Consider the following 8,591-nt stretch of genomic DNA (forward strand, 5'->3'; position numbering starts at 1 on the left):
GAGCATTCACATAAGCCCTGGCCTCCTTCGTAGTGCTCTCCTCTTCCTTAGCCCTGGTCTTCGAGTTCCCGTTCCACCTCAATGATCCTCTCCTCATAACGCCTTATCTGATCCTCCATTCTGGCGATGTACTCGTTGGCAGAAGAGAGCTGAGCTTGCGTAGCAGAGGCATCTTAGACCGCTTTAAGGATCTCTTTCTTCAAGCCGTGGGCTTTCTCTCTGAGAATATGCTGGTTTGTGATGGCCTCTAAGCCTAAGCTCATTATCTGAGCCAAGATATCATCCATGCTCTCCTCTGCCAACCAGTTCCGGTCTTCTTGGAAGCAAATAGAAGCTCCCATAACTTTGGCAAAGCCGGGATTCCCCCTAGTAGAGTGGTTCCTTTCCAATGATTGGATTAGAAGTTGTGCGCCCCGGGAAAGTGTCCTGACAGTGGGACCAGATGACTCCCCTTCTACGTTGGAAGAGCTCGGAAGAGGAGGGGGAGCTAGAAGCTCGATTTTTTTAGGAGCCAGGGGAATGACTTCTACCTCAGGGATCGATTGCTCCTGAGGTCGGGGAGGAGATCTCGGCACCTCTATTGATTCACGATGAGGGGTCTGAGTGTCGGCAGTGGCGGCCCTCTTCATCGCCCTCACTTTTCTGGAGACCTCCCTCTTTCGTTTGTGGCTCTCCTTGGAAGCATCACTGCCTGCCATAACTGCAAGAAAAAGAAAGTTAGTGAGTTCGCTAAGGTTCAGAGACCAGAGATATGGATAGTACCAGGGCCGAGGTCAGAGAGATGAAGCTCATATTCTTTGCCAGTGACAAGCCGCATCATCCAATGCTACAGTTCGGCCATCACTGCGTCTAAGCAAGAGAATTTTTGAGTGGTCACCTGAGACTTTAACTCTTTCACCACGGCATCTTCGTCCTTATTTAAGGTGCTGTTTTTTAGGATTGAAGCGACCAGGTGTTGCCAACTCCGTGGGATGCCCTCAAAGCAATCCCGAATCTTGCTCCTCAAAATGAAGAAATGGTTCTTCCAGTTCTTCAATGAAGAAGGAAGATCGGTAAAAAGAGAACAATAGGGCTTAGCTTAGAAGAACTAGAACTCATCATCCTTCCTTCGGGTGAGCCTATGCAGCTCGGCAAAGACTTTGGCTGTGGGTTCCAGTCCTTTAGCTCGGCAGAGGCCCCAAAAGGCTATTAGAGTCCGCCAGGAGTTCGGGTGCACTTGGGCTATGGAGACATGGTGGAATTTTAGGACGACTTTGTAAAATTCGTCTAAGGGAAAGTGGAGCCCGACCATTAGTTGCTCTTCATACACCATGATGAGATCGCCCTCATCAAAGAAATGGTAGCCCTGATGATCGCCATGACATTTGATCAGTTTAAAAGAGTCTATCTGCAGATTGTACTCTTGGCTTATAGATTGGAGATCGGCGTCCCTCAAGACTGAAGGCAGCTCATCAATTGGCAAGTTGTCTCTTCTCAAAGATGCCCCTCGCCTAGGTCTGGCACCCAAACTAGTTATCGGGACGAGGGCTCTGCTGGCTTGACCACCCGATCTAATCACGTCACCCTCTTTCGAGGTCCACGAAATGTGGACAGAAGACGGACTCGCAGCTCTCTAACCCTCGACGCCGCTCATTTTCAAAAGAAACCGAAAAAGTTTAACTAAGAAAATATCAAAGCCCTTATCGGAATGTGATCGGTGTCTGAAAAACTTGAAGAAATGAGAGAATCGCTCGCAAAGTGTTGAAAATGACATAAGGAAGCAACTGACTGACCCTTCCCCTATTTATACCCGTCTGAGCATTCAATGCTCACAGTCTCCCAAGCGACGCATCGGTTAGCAGAATCCACCCGCTTTTCTGACACGTCGCAGGAAGATTCCAGAAACACCATAAATAAAATAAAAGGAGATCGCTTGGCTAAGATCATCGGATTGAGGCGGGTGTTCAGAGTTACAGATCGGCTAAGGGTGATTTAGTTAGGAACCAGATCGGATATGCATATCAGAGATTGGATATTAATCAAGGCAATAATTAGATGATAACTGACAAATAAAATTTCATTTCATTTCCAAAAGGTCAGATTAAATCATTTGGGTGATCTCTAAAGATCGGCACTACATCCTACCTAGTAAGGACCTATGTCAAAGCCTAGTCTTGTGGCTGAATCAAAAGATGTGTTTGATCAGAAAGCTAGCCATAGGCACCGGATAGATGTGCAGTTCGATGTTAAGTGGAGTCATCGTCGATGTCATCGACCAGAACTGAGCTGCAGTCGGGACGCCCGATGTGGTGAGAAGCCAAATGAACTTCAAGAGGCAATCAATGATATTAAAAGGGAAATTAGCAGTCCTCTGACCCGATATCAGTTCACCGATTATATCGATAGACTGATTCGAGATCGGTACAATCGACATTTTCGATCTTAATCAATAAATTAGTCCGATTCTCTCACTGTCATCAGATGTGGTTCTCATGATTCTCCGATCACCGGGATCATAAATTTTTAGTCAGGGAGCAAAGAGAACAGTCGGAAAAAGATCAAAGGTGGTCACCATGGCCGGAATTGTTATCAAAGAAACTTGCACAGGAGAAGTGAAAATGGGAAGAGAAGAAATGGAATGTGGGAGAGATTCCCCACTGAGGCATATATATAGGGGGCCTGAGCATTTATTACTGGCAGAAACCGAAGCGGATGCATCGGTAACCGAAGAATTAAATGCTTTGACTGAGGCAGATCAGATAGAAGGGGAGGTTTTAGAATGGGAGAGATCGAGAGAGGGGCCCGATATGAGAGATCGAAAAAGAGTCGCGACTAAGAGAACAGAAGGAAAGGAGATCGAAAAAGAGGACAAAAGACTTCCAATAACTTCCCTTATAATCAGAGCCGAGGTAGTTAAAGCGTTGCAAGCAAGATCAAATCTTCACTGCGCGCTTCATTTGCAGAATTGCCCGCAATACTGACAGATGCCAGGACAGTTATGACAATCCTGTGTTTCTCAATCTCCATCATTGATCTTACTCATAAGGACAAACCTGGAGCCCTTGGATCAAAAAGTGGGCGACAGGACCGGCGCCTTTTGTTCTCGGCCTTCGGATCCATCTTGACAGGAAGATCCTGAGCCATTGGATCGGAAAAAAGAAAGGACAAATATTCTGAATAGGATCTCAGCCGTCCATTTTGATTTTCTTCAATTCTCAGGCATCAGATCATGTCCTTTTAAATCCAAAACTTCCATCTTCCCAGAAGAGATCCTGACCCTTCATTAGGAGAACCTGTTCCCTATAAATACTGCATGCAATACTGTTGAGGGACGGACAAAAAAAAGTGGTGGTGATTATAGTGGAAAGGCTTTGAAATTCAATTCGGTCTTGCTAGTTTAAGCTTACATAAAATCGAGGAACTTCAGAAACTAGTTTTCTTGAGTATCTCCATTGACAGAGTTTACGAACCCTGAAATTCTCCATTTTCAGTTTGTTCATCACTCTGCTATTACCATTTTCGTTTGGTCTTGTCTGCATCACCCCCCAATCTCAACCCATTATTTCTTTTAGCTTGATCTTATTTTGACCTGGTTTCCATCACTTTGGTTCTACTGCATTTCAACCTGGTTCTCCCAATCTCAAAGTAAGCATTGGTCCTTGTACCACTAGCCTTCAACGCAACAATATTTGTGGCTCCAGAGTTAGTTCAATAGCCTCAATCTTCCACAGGTAAGTGTTTCAACTGCCATTTTGTAACACCCTAGGCAAATCCCACATCGGCAAAACACGGGAGAGATGCTGGGTTTATAAGTTGATGGTTCGTAACCCCTAGTGACGCGTTTTAAAACCATGAGGGCTTAGGCCAGAGCGGACAATATCACTAGTGGGCTGGGCCATTACATTTGTGGTATCAGAGCCGCTCCGCGTGCAACCTTGAACGATGGTGGGGCAAACCTCAGCGAGGACACTGAGTCCAATAAGGGGGGTGGATTGTAACACCCTAGGCAAATCCCACATCGGCAAAACGCGGGAGAGATGCTGGGTTTATAAGTTGATGGTTCGTAACCCCTAGTGACGCATTTTAAAACCGTGAGGGCTTAGGCCAGAGTGGACAATATCACTAGTGGGCCGGGCCATAATTAAAATACTAGAGGAGCAATTATTATGAAGGAAGTGTGACTAAATTGAAATCCTAACCTAGTCAAATTCCTAGATAAAGATAACACATCAACATGAACCTAAAAAAAGGTTCATAGGAAAAATGCTATATATGATAATTAAAATACTCATAAGGAAAATTAAATATTAAAAATGATATGAATATGTAAATTGGGACTAATGTCCTATTAATATGAAATTAATGGTAATAATGAATAGTACTAGAAAATAGTAACAGTGAATAGTGCTAAATTAATTAAAAATGTTTAATTGCCCATAGTATACCTAGACTTATTTATTTAGTTTGGATAAATTGGTATACCAATTAGGGACTATAGATAGCGATCGCCTCACGAGAAAATCATGAACCGACAATATATGTCCGGTATGATTGTTCTCTGTGCTATATGCCTACTTCATCGCCATTGTGCCTACTTTATTTACGGCTTTACAAGCCCGATGAGTTTCTTGCCCGACGGTGGCCTCGTGCACAGGATGTATCTGAGGGTAGACATATGGCTGTCTAACCCATATACTCCCGTGTATCCAGCTTTTATAATTTGTTATAGGTTTCTTGGGCATTGATAATAATTAATTAATACTGAATATACAATAAGTAAATAGGAGAGATCCCAATAATTTTAATTGTTTCCAAAGTGTAATAAAAAAAAATGTAAAAGACCTAGAATTTATAATTTGTAAATATTAATTCAATTGTTTAATTATTGTTATTATAAATTATGCACCACTAAGCGTTATGCTTAGCGCGTTGGTTTTCCATCGCGTAGGTACTGAAGATCAGCAGTCGCCACAGTAGTATTTGGATGAGCTCAGGCGGATCGCCACCAATCAGAGTCACCTCACCAGTCTTTTGTATTTTGGTAGGGCCCATGTGTAGACTAGTATTTTGGTTCATTATGTCTAGTCATGATGTAATTACTAGTTTATGATGTATTTTATTTTGGACTTGAAATGAAAACTTATAATTTATTTTCTATGAATTACAATATGAATGCAATAGATGACACTTCACTTTGAGATCTCATAAATAGTTGTGAATGATATGATAAAAGAGAATATGATATGGAAATATGTGAGATGACTATGAATATGTTAACAGGTGATAGTGGAACCTGCTAGATGCTAATGAAACAGAGGAGGATCCGTTCGGGTCTCCACAAAAATAAGATACTGATAAAAAAAAAAATTTCTACACTTAAATTATCTGATTTAAAGGACATTAAAATTTACAATAGACATGACAAGACAAGATAGGGTGCTTCGGCACCGAATGTGGCACTTCTTGCTCGGCTATACAATAGACGGGTAAGGGGCGTCACATTTAGTGGTATCAGAGCAAAGGTTTAGGCGGTCCTAGACCTAGATAGATAGAAAGAAATAGTTGCATCACATGCATGGGCCTTTAGATAGAGTCGAGGTGACACTAATATATATTTGTTCTTTGTCTGTTTTATAGGATTGATGACATCTGATCCTTCAGAGCACGGACCTCCAAGACCGATAGAGGAGGAAGTAGAGAGTCACGCACCTGCACCTGCGTTTAATCAGGGGCGCAATAGCATTAGAGCAGAACCATCGTTGGGTACTTTAGTAAGGACACAACAGGCCTTCCTAGAGCAAATGACTCAATTGCTCCGTCAGGTCACTGGAGCTATGCCACCACCTCCCCAGCTAGTATATAGGACCCCAGTAGAGAGAGTTAGAAATGATGAGCAGTTTAGGAGAGACAGGCAGTACAAGAGAGTGTCTGGACTGGCGATCCAGCGTAGGCACTCTGAGAGCAAGAGACCCAGGGGGTCTCAGGGTTAGATTCAGAGTAGAGAACAGAGGCAGAGGTTCCGATTTGCCCCGAGGAGAGGAGGTCAGATGAGTGTATCAATTGACAATTCTGTGGGTCCTATAGCACAGAGATCATTCCCGATGCCAGTTTGTACACATTATTGGAAGAATCACAGAGGAAAGTGTAGATTACTAACGGGTGGATGTTTCAGATGTGGGTACATAGAGCAATTTTTTTGAGAGATTGCCCATGGAGGAGTGCTCCCACAGCTCCACCACAGACTAAGTCCGCCTGACAAGATCTGAGAGGGTAGAAGACCGATGAGACTAGAGGTAGCTGGTACATCACAAAGAGCTTCTAAGACTATAGAACACCCCGAGGCTAAAGTAGCATCCCGCGTGTACACTATGGCTCGAGAGGAGCCAAATCCGGTAGATGTTATCAGAGGTACATTTCCTAATTATAATACCTTTAAGTATGTATTGATAAACCCTAACTATGTTCACCCCTATATATGCATTGTACCTCTTGTTGAAAGAGGATACCGATAGATGGGTCAGAAGATGACATACTTGTCACCAACCCTTTAGGTCACCAGGTGATTGTAGATTATCAACCGAAAAGGATCGTGTTAAAGATAATAGATGGAAATGAGAAGGAGGCTGTATATGAGATGAAAGAAGATGAGTACAGAACTGGTTGGAAAAAAAAAAAAAAAAGAGTTAGTCTATTGGGATATACCGTGGTAACTATGCAATGCTCTTGATGTTTGTGCTGTAAGCTGCAGATTACAGTACCAATTTGGGACTATTGTGTAGAGCTACGTATTTTCAATAGTAAATCGAGATAAGGATAAGATTGTAGAATAAGGATTAATAAGACAGACTAAAAAAAAAGTAAAGTATTATAACACAAAAAGGTGAAAAGACAAGAAGATAGTGGTCCCTCAATTAATTACACTGTGTAAATTTAGAGGACGAAATTTTATTTAGAGGGGAAGAATTATAATGCCCTCACCGTAGGTAGTCCGTACATTTTACTGTTCCGATGACTAATGTCTGTTCGGACAGTCAGGATGTTTGGAACTACACTTAAACTATAGTGAGGAGGCATAAATTAATGAAATAAATATTAAAAAAATATAGGAAAAATTTTGAGAAATAAAATAAAATTTAGAGAATTTATTAATTGGTATAAAAAATAAAAATAATCCGATGAGCACCATGAAAGGCATTTTGGTCATTTCACCCCTAGAGGTGAATTTTGACTTAAATGTCAAATTAAAATTTGGAAATAGAATAATTAACATAAATTAATTTTATGAATTTGAATTTGAAAAATGAGAAGAGAAAGAAGAAGAAAAGAAAAGAAAAGAAAAGGAAAGAAAAGAAAAGAAAGGAAATAGATTTATGAAATTTAAAAACAATAAAGTACACATAAATGTATAGATATAAATACCCACAAGAGACAAAACCCTACCAACTATCTTCTTCTTCCTCTTCTCTCTCTCTCCTTGCCGTCTCCCTTAGTCTCTCCCTCCCCACCATTGTTATCAAGCTTAAAGCTTGATTTCCCAAGCTTTCACTCACCAAAACCCATAGTCCCCTTCATTAAAAATTTAGCCCACATCATAAGGAAGCTCTAGGTACCCATAGGAAGAAGGAAAGTTGAAGTTTTGGGAAAATTTCCAAGTTGGGTCACAAGAGGTTAGTGCTTTTCTCCCTTCCTTCTTCTTTTAATACTTGAAAGTGACTTGAGATAAGTGAAAATTTCAAGAAATTAACAAGAAATTCATGAACCCATGATGTCCCCAAATTTTGGCAGCCATGAAATGTGTTGGGCTTTATTGTGTTCAAATAATGTAAATGAGTTTAGAGATGATGATTGATATGATAATATGTATGAGAAGTGAAAAGGGATTGAATTGATTGAGTTTGAAACTTGGAAATTAGGGTTTGTGTACATGACTTGGAGATTTTGTGTAAATGCTTGAAATTTGACCTAATTGGGATGAGATTGTTGCTTATAGAACTGTATTGCATGCAAATTGAAGTAAGGAAGTTGGAGGAGATTAAGTTTTGGAAGTGTCAATTTTCTGCAGGTTGTGTTTGTTGAGGGCAGTGTACATTTTAGGCCATAAATAAAATTGTGTGACCCCAATTGGTATGAGGCCAATTGGAGGTGAAACAAGACCCAAAATAGCCCATTTTCCATGAAGAAACCATGCCCAAATTCTGTCTAAAACTTGACCTAAATACTGCCCAAATTCGGATTTCCTTGCACCCAACCTAGAAAATGACCAAATGAATAGTATGTGTTCATTTGGTCATAACTCTCTCTATACTGCTCCAAATGACCTAAACTTTTACCCATGGAAATTCTAGACATAGGGCTATACTTTTCATGAAGACCACTTAACCCAGTTTTGCCTTTAACAAATTCAAATTATTAGCACAAGTTGGGTCACTGAAACTGCCAACCCAGAAAATGACCAAATGAACAGTACATGTTCATTTGGTCATAACTCTTTCTATACTAGTCCAAATGACCTAAACTTTTACCCATGGAAAGTTTAGACATAGGGCTACACTTTTCATGAAGACCACTTAACCCAGTTTTGCATTTAATCGATTCAAATTGTTAGCACAAGT

This window comes from Hevea brasiliensis, chromosome 17, assembly GCF_030052815.1.
Source record: "Hevea brasiliensis isolate MT/VB/25A 57/8 chromosome 17, ASM3005281v1, whole genome shotgun sequence".
NCBI classification, from domain to species: Eukaryota; Viridiplantae; Streptophyta; class Magnoliopsida; order Malpighiales; family Euphorbiaceae; genus Hevea; species Hevea brasiliensis.